A 20205-nucleotide genomic window follows, 5' to 3' on the forward strand; every position below is an offset into this window, starting at 1 on the left:
CCCCGCCATCATTACTGCACAGAGCGAGTTTGCTCTGTGTGTAATGACGGGCGATACAGGGGCCAGAGCAGCGTGACATCATGGCTCCGCCCCTCATGACAGCCCATCCCCTTAATGCAAGTCTATGGCAGGGGGCGTGACGACATGAGGGGCGGAGCCGTGATGTAACGATGCTCCGCCCCTGTATTGCCCGTCATTAAGTGCAGAGCGAATTCGCCCTGTGCAGTAATGATAGCGGGGTGCTGCAGCAGCGATCCTGAGGTCCCCAGCAGCGGGACCCCTGCGATCTGACATCTTATCCCCTATCCTTTGGATAGGGGATAAGATGTCTAGGGGCGGAGTACCCCTTTAAGAGGAGTTGGACATTCGGTACCCATGCGGTGAGTGCTGGAGTACTTTTTTCTATTGATATCTCATACCTAAATAAAACAGCACTCAGAGACGTGCTTCCTTGTGCTTCTTTTTATGGACTCTGCATTGAAAAAAATATTTTGATCTGTATAATGAAGGAAGCCTTCTATAATAAAACAATGATAACAATCCTATTATATTGCACCACTATAAAAAACAGAAACCAGCTCTGAGCAGGTCATGGACCTCTCCATGGAATGACACATGCAGCATACACCTGAAATAGCTGTGAATTATCTAAAAATGATCTTTTATAGTCTTACCTTTCATTATTTTTTCTGTACCCGTCTTTGAAAAAAATATTCAAAAATAATGACAAATGGCCGTAGCTACATAAAAACATGAGGTTCTTATTCATATTTCATAGATTCCGCTGAGCTGCCTCTAAGTGAATAGAATCCTGCTGAAATGGCTTCATATGTATCAAAAAGTTTGTGTCCCCTTGATGATTTTTTTTCTTTCTTCACCGCCACATGGATAAGGTCACTTCGGGCAAATTAAAAAGTGGAACATGAATTTACAATGCTAGAAATAAATCGAAATCTTCGACTTTTCCGAGGCAATACAAAAATAAGCTCAGCCCCTACTATAGTTGGAGAGGTCTAGTGGACTTGTGGGTATTTCTTTACTTATAAATGTCAAAGACGTGGGGACAAGTCATCCATTCTACACAATGGAACTTTTTCCAATTTCCCAATTCATGGGCTCATTATCTATTATTGGAAATAAAACAAAAGTCAAATGGACCCTTGTGGTGATAGTGTGAATATAACTTTAATACTGTATTAATACTCACTTGGATAAAAAATGTCAAAATATCTAGCTCACAGTTTTCTCTAAATTTCCGGACTAGTGGTATGCTTGGTTATGCACCACTATTTAAAGGGGAACTCCGGTGAAAAACATATTTTTTTTTTAAATCAACTGGTGCCAGAAAGTTAAACAGATTAGTAAATTATTTCTATAAAAAAAATCTTTACGCTTCCAGTACTTTTAAGCAGCTGTATGCTACAGAGGAAATTCTTTTCTTTTTGAATTTCTTTTTTTGTCTTGACCACAGTGCTCTCTGCTGACACCTGATGCCCGTATCAGGAACTGTCCAGAGCAGCATAGGTTTGCTATGAGGATTTTCTCCTGCTCTGGACAGTTCCTGATAAGGGCATCAGGTGTCAGCAGAGAGCACTGTAAACATGACAAAAAAGAAATTCAAAAAGAAAAGAATTTCCTCTGCAGCATACAGCTGCTTAAAAGTACTGGAAGGGTCAAGATTTTTTAATACAAGTAATTTACAAATCTGCTTAACTTTCTGGCACCAGTTCATTTAAAAACTAATATATATATATATATATATATATATATATATATATATATATACATATATATATATATATATATATATATATATATATATATATGTTTTCCACCAGAGTACTACCCCTTTAAGTAACTTTCAGTGTGGGGACATGTTTCTCCTGTACACTTGACTGTGTTGGTTAATTGCCATCCACTGCATTGATTTCACTGTAGAGGACATATCTACATGGTGGTTATGTGATGTGTATTCCCTGTGGAGGGGAAGCATGTTCAAGGCACCAAAACTGAGCAGAACACAGTACTGGTGAAAATGTTAAATAGTAAGGTAAGTGTCACATCCCACAGGAGGGAAAAGTGCACACTAATGCTCACCCCAGTCACTGTCCCTACCTACTTGGACGATCCGCCCTATACGATGGCCCACAACTGGATGGATGATCCCGACACGGGACTTAGTGCAGAATGCCAGGATAGTCAGGCAAGCAGGTCCTGTTGAAGCTCAGTTGAGCGAAACAATTGTAACCTGTGAGCACACAAGCTGGCATCTGCACCTTGCCAGGTGAAGAATGCGGTTTTTATAACCTGCACTTTTTTGGAATAAAGGAAGGAAATTGAAGCGTGTGGTGAGTGCCATTCCTTTTTCTATTCATCCAAAGTCTACCACGTGTCCTAATTTTCATAGGAATAGAGCACCACTAGCTTCTATAAGGAGGACTCTGTTTGCAGTTTCCATATTGGATGTATGCAGTGCCGACCAGCTGTATTCTCTTTAATATTTGCCAGTGATAACATAGACATAGTACAAAATCATCAGACAAGGGGTTAAACATAAAACAAGCCAGAAATTCAAAACCTAGAGGAGAGCATAGTATAAAATCAGACAGAACAACCAGAGTCAGGGAAAAGCAGGAGGGTAATGCAGTACAAAGTCAGAAGACAAAGGCAAAATGATAAACAGGCAAGGGTCAAACCGGGAACATACGACAAGTCAAAATCAGAAGGCAAAAGCAAGGTCAGGGAATAGGCAAACAGTCAGGATTTGTGGAGTAGTATGCAAAATGCTAGTGAAGGTTAAGTAAGACCAATCGCTGGCGTGGCAGCAGTACAACTGCTTGCCTAAATAACCCTCCCTCAGAAGGTGTGAGCTCTAGCACTGAGATGATTATCCCAGCACCTCCATCTCCCAACTGGTTAGCAGAGCTGTCAATAATATGACACTTAACCACTTAACACTGCACTGAGCAGAGCTGGTTGTCATAGAGACCACAGGACACTCCCGGCGGTGCTCTGCATGAAACCGGAGCGGCACGGGAGCAAGGACAGGTATGTTTATGACAGTAAGTGTATATATAAAATACATTTTTAATATTTCTGTTCTCTGAAAAGCCAATTTAAGATATACCTGCATTTTAACCCCTTGATGACACAGCAATATTTTATGTTTTCATTTTTTTCCTCTATAGGGCCATATAAGGGCTTGTTTTATGTGGGACCTATTGTGCTTTGTAATGACTCATTTTACCACAAAATCTACAGCGAAACTCGAAACTAAATATTTGTGGAGGGGAATGGATAAAATGTTGCAACTTTTGGGGCTTTTGTTTTTGCACAGTGCACTTTACTACAAAAATTACTTGTCTTTCTTCTTTGGGTCAATACAATTACAATGATACTGAATTTATATAGGTTTTGTTTTATTTTACTATTTAAAAAAAAAATAACATTATTAGGGGAGGGGCTTTTAGATATTAAAATATATATATATATATATATATATATATATATATATACAGTGACCCCCCGACCTACGATGGCCCCGACATACAATCATTCCAACATACGGTGGCCTCTCAGTGGCCATCGCATGTTGAAGGCAGCATCAACATACGATGCTTTTGTATGTCGCGGCCATCGCATAAACGGCTATCCGGCAGCGCTGATTGCTTCAGCTGCCGCCGGATAGCCGTTTACGGTGCCCCGTGTGGTCCGCTGATGATCACTTACCTGTCCTTGGGGCTCCGGAGCGTCTTCTTCGGGATCCCCTGCATCGTCGGCGCTCTCCATCGTCGTCATCACGTCTCTGCGCACGCCGTCCCATCATCCAATAGGAACGGCGTGCGTAGCGACGTGATGGCGGCGACAGAGAGCGAGGATGCCGGGGAAGCAGAGGCCTTGCCGAAGTGTCGGGGACACCCCGGGGACGTGGCGACAGTGATAAAAGGTGACATCCAGGGCAGCGGTGACGAGCAGTGACGGGTCCAGAGCGGTGGGGACAGGTGAGTATAACCTCCAATACCGGTGGTCTTCAACCTGCGGACCTCCAGATGTTGCAAAACTACAACTCTCAGCATGCCCGGACAGCCAACGGCTGTCCGGGCATGCTGGGTGTTGTAGTTTTGCAAAATATGGAGGTCCACAGGTTGTAGACCACTGTCCTATACTTTACATTGCACAGATCCCTCAACATACGATGGTTTCAACAAACAATGGTCCATTTGGAATGGATTAGCATCGTATGTTGAGGGACCACTATATATATATATATATATATATATATATATATATATATATATATGTATATATATATATATATATATATATATATATATTATTTATTTCATACTTTTTAAGTCTCTTTAGGGGACTATTATAAAACATCATTGGATTGCATACACCATTTAATACTATATTATTTTATAGCATTGAACAGTGAAATCGGCGCTCTGCTAGTACAGTCTGACTGAGTGACTATGCCCACCATGGAAGTGTTCAGGAGGCCTCTGGGACATCGGTGCCCCATCTGATTGGTCAGTCTCTGCTGCCCATCACAGGGATGGGTGCTGCCATGCTGCATGGTACTTGTTCCCTGACAACCAGGGATGCTACACAACAGAAGAGGGCGCAGCGCAGGAACCGGAATCGTACATAGCGCTGGAGCCTGGCCAGGTATGTTCCTCACAGTAGTTTGGATGACTATTGAAGGTGAATGGGCATCTCCATGTTCCTAGAATCCTCCCTGTTACAGTCATTTTGGGCGGCTTCCCCTTATAGCCGCCTGTGTTTCGAACAGCAGTAGATGAATGGATTACTTGAATGGTCCCAGAATATACGCTATGGATGAAAAACGAGAATGTAGAACCAGGAGTGAGGCTCTCACAAGTATATTTAATGCTGACAGACCTATCACAGGGACTTCATGTAAAATATTCACAGGAAAATAATTTTCTAATAGACTAGTGGCCTGGCATCTCAATTCTTCTAATTATGTCTAACAAATTATTCTACAACGCAGGTCATTACTCCTGGGATTTATCTCGGCGCTGTGAAGAGAATATAGATGAACAAAAGAAAGGGAGAGATACTTCTTATGCTCCGTAAGTACGCTGCGGAAAAAGCTGAAGCCATGGGAGGAGGAGGGCGCATTAGGTTCAATATCAAGCGAGATTGAAAAAGAATCTGCTTTCAAATGAGGTGGAAACCAAGTACCTTCTCATAGATTCTTTATTTTCCATGGAAATGGAAATTGTATGTAGCCAGGCACACGGTAAATTTACACGGATATTGTTTCCCTGGTGTGAATTCAAATCTCCGCAGGTTAAGGAAGGTATTGTACGCTCGCCATTTCTCTATGAAGACCGAGATCCATCAGCTACTGGATTAGCTTTAAGGAAGTAGCGGAACAGTGCAGATGCAAGAAAAACTATATATATATATATATATATATATATATATATATATATATATATATATATACTGTATACATAGTTACACTGTTCAAAAATAAAATAAAAAAATAAAGGGAACACTAAGATAACACATCCTAGATCTGAATGAATGAACTAATCGTATGAAATACTTTCGTCTTTACATAGTTGAATGCGCTGACAACAAAATCACACAAAAATTATCAATGGAAATCAAATTTATCAACCCATGGAGGTCTGGATATGGAGTCACACTCAAAATCATAGAGGAAAACCACACTACAGGCTGATCCAACTTTATGTAATGTCCTTAAAACAAATCATAATAAGGCTCAGTAGTGTGTGTGGCCTCCACGTGCCCGTATGATCTCCCTACAACGCCTGGGCATGCTCCTGATGAGGTGGCGGATGGTCTCCTGAGGGATGTCCTCCCAGACCTGGACTAAAGCATCCGCCAACTCCTGGACAGTCTGTGGTGCAATGTGGTGTTGGTGGATGGAGCGAGACATGATGTCCCAGATGGGCTCAATCGGATTCAGTTCTGGGAAACGGGCGGGCCAGTCCATAGCATCAATGTCTTCCTCTTGCAGGAACAGCTGACTCACTCCAGCCACATGAGGTCTAGCATTGTCTTGCATTAGGATTAGCATTTGCATTTAAAAGTGGCCAAAACATCAGCCAGGAAGCATAGGAACTGAGAAGTGGTCTGTGGTCACCACCTGCAGAACCACTCCTTTATTGGGGGGGTCTTGCTAATTGCCTATAATGTCCACCTGTTGTCTGTTCCATTTGCACAACAGCATGTGAAATTGATTGTCAATCAGTGTTGCTCCCTGAGTGGACAGTGGGATTTCACAGAAGTGTCATTGACTTGGAGTCACATTGTGTTGTTTAAGTGTTCCCTTTATTTTTTTGAGCAGTGTACTATATATCCAGATCACATAGAGATAGCAGCAGCAGTATACAGATAGAGCTGGGAGCGGCCTCTGAGCTGCTAGGAGGGAGTAATAAAATGCATAGGCGCAGCTTTGTTTGAATGAAACAAATAGCGCTGTACGATTAGTCATGGTGAGTGTGCATGGTATGGGCAAAAAAAAAAAAAATTATCATATAGAAAACAGCAAAAAAAATCTATAATTTAAATCTACAATCAGCTGTAGTAAAAACCACTCCTGCCAATATGGTGCCATACTGCAGAGAACTGTAGGTGTTTTATCATACATTTAAAAACATTAACATAATCACATACATAATGGAAATCCTGCTGTCTAATACTTATGGCAGAAGAAGAAGGAGATGAAAATGCCACAATTTCCAATTCAACTCCATAAATCACATAAACTTATTTCTACACAAAGCAAATATGTTAATATCTGACATTAAGATAATTAACACTGAAGGCCCGAATTCCTTAAGGCCGATCCCTCCTGAAGGATAACGTTACATGAATAATTCCTCTTCTAGAATGGCTTAACTTTTGACACCGAAGCTGCCATGCTGTAGATTTATGACAGTGTGGTAGAGGGGTGTGATGAGGGCAGATGCTGTTACCCTAGGGGCAGATGGCATTAAAGGGGTATTTCAAGATTTTTATTTATTTGACTATGTTACAGGGGCTGTAAAGTTAGTGTAGTTCATAATATAGTGTCTGTACCTGTGTGTGACGGTTTTCTCACAGTTCTGTGATTTTCACCCCAATATTAATTTTTACCAGCTTACAAAATGACTGTTGTCTCAGATTTTTCCCAGCTTACAATGCGGCCAAGACCTGACTCACTAATCAGCTGATGACAGGGAGCCTGTCTGCTTCAATGGGTGGAGGGATCGCTTGGTGGGAGAGGGATCAATCTGCAACAGCAGAAGGCACCCTGGTTGAAAACCACAGGACTTTTGATGGATGCAGCTCATTTATGTTTCAATGGGTGGGGTGGCTGATGTGTGGGAGGGAGGAAAATGTAATTGTGGGATTTGTAGTAAAAAAAAAAAAATAAATCAAACAGGAAATACAAGTTCACAAAAAGCTATCCACAGTGTTATGGTAATCTCACAGCATAGCCATTTAGCCCCAAGACAAGCGCAGATCCTTCCTAAGTATGTCCATTACTGTCTGCCAGGTACGTACTAAAATCACCTTATGGTTGATAACCCCTCTAACCTCTTGTGTTCGTGACGCCAGGGAATGGTTTGCCCAAAGGTACACCGCTGGATCCTGGGCTAGGCACGGGGGCAATAAAGACTCTGACGCCAAGTTACGGACAGCGATAGCTTTACTGAGGGTAGACATTTGGTAAATTCTATACAGTTCAGCCAGGGCCCAAGGAGGTGACCAGTGACGTAGAGACCTTGCTGGGACTTGTAGTAGGACTGGACAATTGAATGCAGACCACACGGACTTGACAGATGACAGGGACTGACTTGACTTGACTTGACTCATAAAGCTGTGACTTTATCTTACTTGAATTGATGGTGGCTGCAGGACTGGACTTTGAGGTCTCCAACACTCTGGACACACACACTAGGCGACTGCACTGGACCTCAGCAGAAGAGAGAGAGAAGAGAGAGAAGCTCCACCCAGGGATTATATGGGGGAGACTAGCAGGGAGCCCATAGGTCACTCTTGGGATCACCTGGTCACTGGTACCTCCTGGGTAACAATCACATGACTGTAACTCCCAAAGATACAAGACATTTTATAATACAATACACTGCAGAACATATGTACATGGGGGAAACAGGTGCAAGGGGCCCTGGGGACACTGAAGGAGGCTGCCTGACAGGACAACAAGGGTACGGGGCCACATCTCCCGAACTGGGCCACCACAATAGAATATGAATTATTTATCACAGAACATCACCAAATGTATAGTGTTTGTATTCATAGTTAGTATGGTTGAAAAAAGACATACGTCCATCAAGTCCAACCAGGGAATTGAAGTGAAGGATGTAAGGGGATAAGGGAAAGGGATGTAGTTTTATAATTCTGCATAAGAATTAATGTTGTTTTGTTCCAGGAATGTATCTAACCCTGTTTTAAAGCTGTTAATTGTTCCTGCTGTGACCAGTTCCTGAGGTAGACCGTTCCATAAATTCACAGTCCTCACAGTAAAGAAGGCGTGTCGCCCCTTTAGACTAAACCTTTTCTTCTCCAGACGGAGGGAGTGCCCCCTCGACCTTTGGGGGGGTTTAACCTGGAACAGTTTTTCTCCATATTTTTTGTATGGGCCATTTATATACTTATATACGTTTATCATATCCCCCCTTAAACGTCTCTTCTCAAGACTAAACAATTGTAACTCCTTTAATCGCTCCTCATAGCTAAGATGTTCCATGCCTCATATTAGTTTAGTCGCGCGTCTCTGCACCCTTTCCAGCACCACAGTGTCCCTTTTATGAACAGGTGCCTAAAACTGAACAGCATACTCCAGGTGAGGCCGTACCAATGCTTTATAAAGGGGGAGTATTATGTCCCTGTCCCTTGAGTCCATGCCTCTTTTTATACATGACAATATCCTGCCGGCCTTGGAAGCAGCAGCCTGACATTCTTTCACAATGATCCTGTAACACAGATGGGTTTGCAGTCTAAAGCTTCTAGGGTAGTTTTTTCCTACCAATGTGCCTCCAGCTGTTGCAAAACTACAACTCCCAGCATGCCCGGACAGCCAAAGGCTGTCCGGGCATGCTGGGATTTGTTGTTTTGCAACAGCTGGAGGTGTATTGGTTGGGAAACACTGTTCTTGAGGGTTGTTTAGCCTCCCAACCTGCCCTAAAACATGCTTCATTACCAGGTGCTTCATCCTCTGCTCCTCTGCCTCCTGTGTTCTGCTGTGGCCCTTCTGGGACAGGTTGTGGCCCTTGTGCTGTGGCTGCTGGGCTGCATCAGTTTGCTAAGGCAACCGGTGTCCAAAAATGACTCCTAACCAGGGCCGACTCTGCCTGTGGGCAAAACATGCAGCCGTCTAGAGCGCCCTGTTGATGGGGGCACCGCTCTGCCAGCTGCAATAAAGTTAGCCAGCATCCGAAACACCCGGCCTGCCCCTGACATAACATGTTGCCCATTCCCAGGCTTCCTTATTAGTCCTATTGACTTACAAGCGCTGTGGCATTTCAGTAGAATCATAGTTATAAAACTGGCCAGGAAAGAGACTCCAATGCCTCGTTGTGGTCCCTGGCAGCTTCTCCCCACCCAACCTGCCGAGGTTAAGAGATATCTTGCTATTTGATATAATTAGAGACCTATCAATCAAGGTCAATGGGGGGGGGGGCACCGGCCAGTGGTGTCCAGCCCCAAAGACTCAGAGTCCTGTTCCCTCCTGGTTTGATAACTATCATTCTTCTGAAATGCTGCACCATACACCATTGTAATAATGTATTCTGTCCCTGTTTCATCCCCTGCTGCCATGAGCCTTGATATCAGCTGGAATGACTCGACTAGGTTTTGCATGAAGGGTTAAGTTTTCTGGTGTAGGCTAAAGCATCATGCGTAGCTGTGGCAATGCCGGTTCTAGCTCTCTGCATTCACGTACCTCCTGAGGTGTATATAAATATTCAGGCAGCCTGCCATTCATTGCTCGTGTTTTTTTGGTCTCTCAGAACTTGCTCTTGTTTTGCTCCTGTTTGCTATACTGTGTATATTTAGCATTTGGCAATTGACACCTGACCTTTCTTCTGTCTTCTGTATCTGTACTGCGTAGCTCTCTCTGGTAAAGACCTGGCTTGTCGACTCCAATGATACGTTTGTTTGTGCATTCCCTGTCTGTCTTTTGTCTTAACTTTTTGTCTGCAATCTTTTGTATTCCGACCTGGTTTCCCTGACCTTTGTACAGTTCTATTTGTTGTTTTGACTTGTGATGTCCCTGCACTTTGGTTCAGCGCGGGGACTGTCGACCAGTTGTGGGTCTGCTATTTCTGGAAATGCAAGAAGGCAGGGAAAGGAATTTCGGGTAAGCTCAGGGCCATACTGGTCATACATATTGGTCCATTGTTCTTTAGACACTCTAGTAGGACACCTTTTTTGTTTTTTTGTATAAATTCTATAAAGTCTTGGCATTCTGTTTTACAGGCCAAAAAAGAAGAAAACCCCTCCTTCCTTTGAAAAAAAAAATCATTATTGTTCCATGTTTTTAGGGGCAGATCCATTACCAAATTATAGGATTGGGTGAATGTTTGGTTATTTGTATTACTTTTGTGGTTCCTGTTGCAAGCTGAAATAGTAACCCATAGTAAGACATTGGGGGAGATTTATCAAAACCTGTGCAGAGGAAGAGTGGTGCGGTTGCCCATAGCAACCAATCAGATCGCTTCTTTCATTTTTAAAGAGGCCTGTGAAAAATGAAAGTATCAATCTGATTGGTTGCTATGGGCAACGGCACCACACTTCCTCTAGACATGTTTTGATAAATCTCCCCCCAATGCGCCTATAATCCATTCAGTCCATCAGTTTTATAATAACCAATGGAACAGTACCCTAATGGTAAAATGAAAAGAGACCGAGGTCTTCTGTGTTCCCATAAATTATCTTGGAGTATTCCTGTTAAGGAACATGTTTAGTTTAATAAAACATTTAGCTAAAATAATCTGATTGGCAACGGACAAATAAACTGTAACACTAAGACTAGCCATACATGGGTCTATTTTTCTATTATGATGGAAGATGGAATATTTGGCCTATCTCCAAATGATCTCAGAATGTTTGCTATTGCCAAAACTATGTCCTCTCCACACAAGTGATTGTCAATTATTTGGGATTTCATGTACAGGTTTTAGTTTTTATCTTCGCTTTTACTGTGTATACACTTGAGCATTGGAAGAAGCATTTCAGCAGCTTGACTGATTTGTATTGACTCGTATTATTTTGGTCATGTTTTCTTTGAAATTAAAGAACTTTCCCAACATGAACAATTTTTAAACATGCATTGATCTAGCTGGAATAGTGATTCTTGCCTAAATAGTGTTTTTTCCCCCTAATTGGCTTCATATTTTATTTTTTTCATTTTTTTTATACATTAATATGGGAGCAGCCATCTTGCCTTAGTTGTTTTGAACAGCATTTAAATATATGCTTTAAAGCAAGCCCTGTGGACATAGGGGACAATAAACAGGAGTTGTCCCATCAATATGAATGGATAAATGTTACGCCGAGCACTCCGGGTCCCCGCTCCTCCCCGGAGCGCTCGCAGCGTTCTCTTATTCACAGCGCCCCAGTCAGACCTGCTGACCGGGTGCGCTGCGAAATTGCTCCCAGCCGGGATGCGATTCGCGATGCGGGACGCGCCCGCTCGCGATGCGCATCTCGGCTCCCGTACCTGACCCGTTCCCCATCTGTGTTGTCCCGGCGCGCGCGGCCCCGCTCCTTAGGGCGTGCGCGCCGGGTCTCTGCGATTTAAAGGGCCACTGCGCCACTGATTGGTGCAGCAGGCCTAATCAGTATCATCACCTGTGCACTCCCTACTTATACCTCACTTCCCCTGCACTCCCTCGCCGGATCTTGTTGCCATTGTACCAGTGAAAGCGTTTCCTTGTGTGTTCCTAGCCTGTGTTCCAGACCTCCTGCCGTTGCCCCTGACTACGATCCTTGCTGCCTGCCCCGACCTTCTGCTACGTCCGACCTTGCTCTTGTCTACTCCCTTGTACCGCGCTTATCTCAGCAGTCAGAGAGGTTGAGCCGTTGCCGGTGGATACGACCTGGTTGCTACCGCCGCTGCAAGACCATCCCGCTTTGCGGCAGGCTCTGGTGAATACCAGTAGCAACTTAGAACCGGTCCACCGACATGGTCCACGCCAATCCCTCTCTGGCACAGAGGAGCCACCTCCTGCCAGCCAAATCGTGACGGTAGATCCGGCCATGGATCCCGCTGAGGTCCCGCTGCCAGTTGTCGCCGTCCTCACCACAGTTGTCGCCCAGCAGTCGCAACAGATAGCGCAACAAGGCCACCAGCTGTCTCAACTGACCGTGATGCTACAGCAGCTACTACCACAGCTTCAGCAATCATCTCCTCCGCCAGCTCCTGCACCTCCTCCGCAGCGAGTGGCCGCATCCAGCCTCCGATTATCTTTGCCGGATAAATTTGATGGGGACTCTAAGTTTTGCCGTGGTTTTCTTTCGCAATGTTCCCTGCATTTGGAGATGATGTCGGACCAGTTTCCAACTGAAAGGTCAAAGGTGGCTTTCGTAGTCAGCCTTCTGTCTGGGAAAGCCCTGTCATGGGCCACACCGCTCTGGGACCGCAGGGATCCTGTCACTGCCTCTGTACACTCCTTCTTCACGGAGATTCGAAGTGTCTTTGAGGAACCTGCCCGAGCCTCTTCTGCCGAGACTGCCCTGCTGAACCTGGTCCAGGGTAATTCTTCTGTTGGCGAGTACGCCATCCAATTCCGTACTCTCGCCTCCGAATTGTCCTGGAATAACGAGGCCCTCTGCGCGACCTTTAAAAAAGGCCTATCCAGTAACATTAAAAATGTGCTGGCCGCACGAGAAATTCCTGCTAACCTGCATGAACTTATTCATCTTGCCACCCGCATTGACATGCCTTTTTCCGAAAGGCGCCAGGAGCTCCGCCAGGATATGGACTTTGTTCGCACGAGGCGGTTTCTCTCCCCGGCTCCTCTCTCCTCTGGTCCTCTGCAATCCGTTCCTGTGCCTTCCTCCGTAGAGGCTATGCAAGTTGACCGGTCTCGCTTGACACCTCAAGAGAGGACACGACGCCGCATGGAGAACCTTTGCCTGTACTGTGCCGGTACCGAACATTTCTTGAAGGATTGTCCTATCCGTCCTCCTCGCCAGGAAAGATGCACGCTGACTCCGCACAAAGGTGAGACAGCTCTTGATGTGAACTCTGCTTCTCCACGTCTTACTGTGCCTGTGCGGATGTCTTCTTCTACCTTCTCCTTCTCTGCTATGGCCTTCTTGGATTCCGGATCTGCAGGAAATTTTATTTTGGCCTCTCTCATCAACAGGTTCAACATCCCGGTGACCAGTCTCGCCAGACCCCTCTACATCAACTCTGTTAATAATGAAAGATTGGACTGTACCGTGCGTTACCGCACGGAACCTCTCTTAATATGCATCGGACCCCATCACGAAAAAATTGAATTTTTGGTCCTCTCTAACTGCACTTCAGAAATTCTTCTTGGATTACCGTGGCTTCAATGCCATTCCCCAACCCTTGATTGGACCACAGGGGAAATCAAGAAATGGGGTACTTCTTGCCACAAGGACTGTCTTAAACCGGCTCCCAGTACTCACAGTCAAGACCCTGTGGTTCCCCCGGTATCTGGTCTTCCCAAGGCCTATCTGGATTATGCTGATGTTTTTTGCAAAAAACAAGCAGAGACTTTGCCTCCTCACAGGCCTTATGACTGTCCTATTGACCTCCTCCCGGGTACTACTCCACCCCGGGGCAGAATCTATCCTCTGTCTGCTCCGGAAACTCAAGCCATGTCGGAGTACATCCAGGAGAACTTAAAAAAGGGGTTTATCCGCAAGTGGATTTTTTTTTGTTTCCAAAAAAGACGGCTCCCTACGCCCTTGCATTGATTACCGCGGACTTAATAAAATCACTGTAAAAAAACGCTACCCCCTACCTCTTATTTCGGAACTCTTTGACCGCCTACGAGGCGCCCACATCTTTACCAAGCTGGACTTAAGAGGTGCTTATAATCTCATCCGCATCAGGGAGGGGGACGAATGGAAGACTGCATTTAACACCAGAGATGGACACTTTGAATATCTGGTTATGCCCTTTGGCCTTTGCAACGCCCCTGCCGTCTTCCAAGACTTTGTAAATGAAATTTTTCGTGATCTTCTATATACCTGTGTTGTGGTTTACCTGGACGATATTCTGATTTTTTCTGCTAACCTAGAGGAACACCACCAGCATGTCCGCATGGTTCTTCAGAGACTTCGGGACAATAAATTATATGCCAAAATGGAAAAATGTCTCTTTGAATGTCAGTCTCTTCCTTTCCTAGGATACTTAGTCTCTGGCCAGGGACTACAAATGGACCCAGATAAACTATCTGCCGTATTGGATTGGCCACGCCCCTCCGGACTCCGTGCTATCCAACGTTTTTTGGGGTTCGCCAATTATTACAGACAATTTATTCCACACTTTTCCACTATTGTGGCTCCTATCGTGGCTCTAACCAAGAAAAACGCTAAATCCTAAGTCCTGGTCTCCTCAAGCGGAAGACGCATTTAAACATCTCAAGTCTGCCTTTTCTTCTGCTCCTGTACTCTCCAGACCTGACCCATCTAAACCCTTCTTATTGGAGGTAGACGCCTCCTCGGTGGGAGCTTGAGCAGTTCTTCAACAAAAAAATTCTTCCGGGCATGCTGTTACTTGTGGGTTTTTTTCTAGGACCTTCTCTCCGGCGGAGAAAAACTACTCCATTGGTGATCGAGAATTACTGGCCATAAAATTGTCGCTTGAGGAATGGAGGCACCTGCTGGAGGGATCAAAATATCCAGTTATTATATACACTGATCACAAGAATCTCTCTTATCTCCAGTCTGCCCAACGGCTGAACCCTCGCCAGGCTAGGTGGTCGTTGTTCTTTGCCCGTTTTAACTTTGAAATTCATTTTCGCCCTGCTGACAAGAACATTAGGGCCGATGCCCTCTCTCGTTCTTCAGATGCCTCTGAAGTGGAAGCCTCCCCGCAACACATCATTCCTCCGGACTGTCTGATCTCCACTTCTCCAGCTTCCATCAGACAAACTCCTCCAGGGAAGACCTTCGTTTCTCCACCCCAGCGCCTCGGGATTCTCAAGTGGGGACACTCCTCCCACCTCGCAGGCCATGCTGGCATCAAAAAATCCATCCAACTCATCTCTCTATTTTATTGGTGGCCTACTCTGGAGACTGATGTTGTTGATTTCGTGCGAGCTTGTACTGTCTGTGCCCGGGATAAGACCCCTCGCCAGAAGCCTGCTGGTCTCCTTCATCCTCTGCCTGTTCCTGAACAACCTTGGTCACAGATTGGTATGGATTTAATTACTGACTTGCCTTTATCCCATGGCAACACAGTTGTTTGGGTGGTCGTTGATCGATTCTCCAAGATGGCACATTTTATCCCTCTTCCAGGCCTTCCTTCGGCGCCTCAGTTGGCGAAGCAATTTTTTATACACATTTTTTGCCTTCACGGGTTGCCCACGCATATCGTCTCGGATAGAGGCGTTCAATTTGTGTCTAAATTCTGGAGGGCCCTCTGTAAACAGCTCAAGATCAAATTGAACTTCTCTTCTTCTTATCATCCCCAATCCAATGGGCAAGTAGAAAGAATTAATCAGGTCCTGGGTGACTATTTGCAACATTTTGTTTCCTCCCGCCAGGACGACTGGGCAGATCTTCTACCATGGGCCGAATTCTCGTACAATTTCAGAGTCTCCGAATCCTCTGCTAAATCCCCATTCTTCGTGGTGGACGGCCGTCACCCTCTTCCTCCCCTCCCCACTCCCATGCCCTCTGGTTTGCCCGCTGTTGATGAAGTGACTCGAGACCTTTCCACCATATGGAAAGAAACCCAAAATTCTCTTTTACAGGCTTCATCCCGGATGAAAAAATTTGCTGATAAGAAAAGAAGAATTCCCCCCATTTTTGCTCCCGGAGACAAGGTATGGCTCTCCGCTAAGTATGTCCGCTTTAGTGTCCCCAGTTATAAACTTGTACCACATTATCTTGGTCCTTTCAAAATCAAGTGCCAGTTCAACCCTGTCTCTTACAAACTCCTTCTTCCTCCTTCTCTCCGTATTCCCAATGCCTTCCATGTCTCTCTCCTTAAACCACTCATCCTTAACCGCTTCTCTCCAAAAGTTGTTTCTCCCACTCCAGTTTCCGGGTCATCTGACGTATTTTTGGTGAAGGAGATTCTAGCATCCAAGACGGTCAGAGGTAAAAGATTCTTTTTGGTTGACTGGGAGAATTGCTGCCCAGAGGAGAGATCTTGGGAACCTGAGGACAACATCCTGGACAAAAGTCTTATCCTCAGGTTCTCAGGCTCCAAGAAGAGGGGAAGACCCAAGGGGGGGGGGTACTGTTACGCCGAGCGCTCCGGGTCCCCGTTCTCTTATTCACAGCGCCCCGGTCAGACCTGCTGACCGGGTGCGCTGCGATATTGCTCCCAGCCGGGATGCGATTCACGATGCGGGACGCGCCCGCTCGCGATGCGCATCTCGGCTCCCGTACCTGACCCGTTCCCCGTCTGTGTTGTCCCGGCGCCGGGTCTCTGCGATTTAAAGGGCCACTGCGCCACTGATTGGCACAGCAGGCCTAATCAGTATCATCACCTGTGCACTCCCTACTTATACCTCACTTCCCCTGCACTCCCTCGCCGGATCTTCTTGCCATTGTGCCAGTGAAAGCATTTCCTTGTGTGTTCCTAGCCTGTGTTCCAGACCTCCTGCCGTTGCCCCTGACTTTGATCCTTGCTGCCTGCCCTGACCTTCTGCTACATCCGACCTTGCTCTTGTCTACTCCCTTGTACCGCGCTTATCTCAGCAGTCAGAGAGGTTGAGCCGTTGCCAGTGGATACGACCTGCTTGCTACCGCCGCTACAAGACCATCCCGCTTTGCGGCGGGCTCTGGTGAATACCAGTAGCAACTTAGAACCGGTCCACCGACATGGTCCACGCCAATCCCTCTCTGGCACAGAGGATCCACCTCCAGCCAGCCGAATCGTGACAATAAGGCTTCTGGGCATGCTCTGTGACCCTTAACCGGTTGCCGTCTAAGGTTATGAGATGGCAAACAGTGTATAGCGCGGGCTCCCGACTCGAGCCTGCGCCATACCGGCCCCCAGCTGATTCCTGTAGCTGAGGGCCTGCGTTAATAGCCGACATGCGGTGATTGCCGCGGCATCTAAAGGGACATTTAAACTATCCCTGGTGGTCCAGTGGGGTGTATCGCCCCCCCACAGCGTGATCGCGGGGGGGGGGCGATACACTGCTGAGGTAGCCGGAGTCATGATCATTGACTTACACATAAAAAATTAGAAAATCCAAAATTATGTATTTTTGGTCACTTTATATACCCCCCCAAAAAAAAAAGTATAAAAAGCGATCAAAAAGTCCCATCAAAGCAAAAATTGTACCTGAGTCAGAAGATGACAATTTTACACATTCTAATTTTGGTGCATTTAGTTATAATTTTTTTAATGTAGTAAAATAAAATAAAACCTATATAAATTATGTATCCTTGGAACCGTATGGACCTACAGAATAAATATTTACCGAAAATTGCACTGCATAGAATCGGTAGCCCCCCAAAAGTTACAAAATGGCATTTTTTTTCCAACTTTACCCCACAAATATTTTTTTTCTGGTTTCGCCATAAATTTAGTGGTGAAATGATTGATGTCATAATAAAGTACAATTGGTGGCGAAAAATGTACAAAATTTAAAGCATTATTTTTTGAAGGTGATGAGGAAAAAACGAAAGCGCAAAAATGGAAAAACCCTGTGTTCTTAAGGGGTTAATCAAGTAGAAGTAGGCAGTGCTCTAAGTATCATCTATTGTAATTATATACTTTATCTATCTACCGGTGTCACTTTTCACTGACATTCTGTACAGATCACTTTCAGACGCCACCTTCTTATCATCACAGATTAAACAGGAAGGCTCAGTTTAGTTGTAGGCCTACTGGCCAGACTAAGAGCTTCAAGATTTCAGGATTATTTTGAAATATAGATAGTAAAATGGAAAATTAGAAAAAACAATCACCAACAATTTTTAAAACATATATAACCTAAAAACTTGATTTTAACAATTCGAAAACCTTGACATATGTGTAAAGTCCCATTTACCTGTTCTGTCCTTTAAAACTATTTATTATTTTTAGTTTCAGCTTGTGTAAAAACGCAAGTTGTGCGAAACAGTTCTGTCCTGCCCGCCCTTGTTCCTCTTGCCTCTGCCTGCTGGAATTTCTTTTGCTTTATCTGTCGAATTAAAGCTACATGCGAATGGTGAGTGCAGTCTGTCTTTCTATGTGTCTTTATTTACATTATTCAAGAAGAAGGTTTAAAAGGGTTGTCCTGAGAAAATGTATATACCGTATATACTCGAGTATAAGCTGACCTGAATATAAGCCGAGGTCCCTAATTTCACCCCAAAAACCAAGGAAAAGTGATTGACTCGACTATAAGCCTAGGGTGGGAAATACATCATCCCCCCTGTCATCATCCAGACTCCCGGCATTCATTAACACCCTCATCATCATAACCCTCTCATCATCCCCCCCTTCATCATTACCGCCTTTCATCATGCCTCCTTCATCATTACCCTGTCATCATCCCCCCTTCATCATTACCCTGTCATCATCCCCCTGTCATCATCCCCCTGTCATCATCCCACACACCCCCTTCATCATCACCGCTTGTCATCATTACCCTGTCATCATCCCCCTGTCATCATCCCACACACCCCCTTCATCATCACCGCTTGTCATCATCCCCCTGTCATCATCCCCCTGTCATCATCCCACACACCCCCTTCATCATCACCGCTTGTCATCATTACCCTGTCATCATCCCACACACCACCCTTCATCACCACCTGTCATCATCCCCCTGTCATCATCCCACACACCCCCCTTCATCCCCCCATGTCATCATCCCCTGTCATCATCTGCCCTTCATCATCCCCCCTTCATCATCACCGCCTGTCATCATCCCACATCCCCTCTTCATCATCACCACCTGTCATTATCCCCTTGTCATCATCCCCCCCTTCATCATCACCACCTGTCATCAGCCCACCCCCCTTCATCATCACTGCCTGTCATCATCCCCCCTTCATCATCACCACCTGTCATCAGCCCCCCCCCCTTCAGCCAATGGCTGTCCGGGCATGCTGGGAGTTGTAGTTTTGAAACATCTGGAGGTCCGCAGGTTGAAGACCACTGCGGCCTTTGACATCATCAGTGACATTGCCTTGACGACGACGCACAGGGACGTTCATGAAAACGTCCCTGTGCATCGTCGTCAAGGCATCGTCTCTATTCCGGGCCCGAAGCGCGGAGAAGAGGCCCCCCTGGTGAAGATGGACAGCCCGGAACGACTATCCCTCCCCACCGGACGGTCCCTGCAGCATAGATGGCCCGGACCAGCTCACCCTAACGTCCTGCCGAGCGGAGGTGAGTACAAAACTAAAGGGGGGGGGGGGGGTCTGGATGATGTCGAAGGTCGCAGTGGTCTTCAATCTGCGGACCTCCAGATGTTTCAAAACTACAACTCCCAGCATGCCCGGACAGCCGATGGCTGTCCGGGCTTGCTGGGAGTTGTAGTTTTGAAACATCTGGAGGTCCGCAGGTTGAAGACCACTGAGGGCGGAGAGTTCACTCGAGTATAAGCCGAGGGGGGTGTTTCAGCACGAAAAATCGTGCTGAAAAACTCGGCTTATACTCGAGTATATACGGTGTGTGTTGTGTGTGTGTGTATATATATATATATATATATATATATATATATATATATATATATATACAGAAGAATCTCCCAATAGCGGACACTCACGGGGAATAAAAATGTATTCGCTATTGTGATAATTAGGGGTAATCAAATAGCAAGGGGTGGGGTGCATCAAGGGGAAATGATGGGGCACAGGGGGTAGTAAAGGGATCAGGGGTGGGAGAGGGGTGGATGATGTGGCCGGTGGACGTACAAAAGCAGGAGACCACTATTTAAACAGCGGTCTTCTGCTTCTGTGCTGGGGCTGCTGCAGGGGGGGGGGGGGGGGGTGCACCGCAGGCCAGGCCCTCCTGGGAGCCTGGGCCCCTTACTGGGG

At 45.6% G+C, this 20205-nt stretch overlaps 1 long non-coding RNA gene across 2 annotated transcripts; it reads left to right on the forward strand.

Annotated features, from left to right (window-relative positions):
* Window positions 1-3010: 3010 nt before the first annotated feature.
* LOC130361272 (uncharacterized) lies at window positions 3011-18389 on the forward strand. Of its 2 annotated transcripts, none has more exons than XR_008890933.1 (4): window positions 3011-3048; window positions 4426-4671; window positions 5018-5099; window positions 18263-18389. It is a non-coding gene; the product is annotated as an uncharacterized LOC130361272 (long non-coding RNA). The 2 variants fall into 2 exon arrangements; XR_008890932.1 differs by having other exon boundaries at window positions 3016-3062.
* Window positions 18390-20205: the final 1816 nt, after the last annotated feature.

The sequence above is a fragment of the Hyla sarda genome, chromosome 3, assembly GCF_029499605.1.
Source record: "Hyla sarda isolate aHylSar1 chromosome 3, aHylSar1.hap1, whole genome shotgun sequence".
Classification (NCBI taxonomy): Eukaryota; Metazoa; Chordata; class Amphibia; order Anura; family Hylidae; genus Hyla; species Hyla sarda.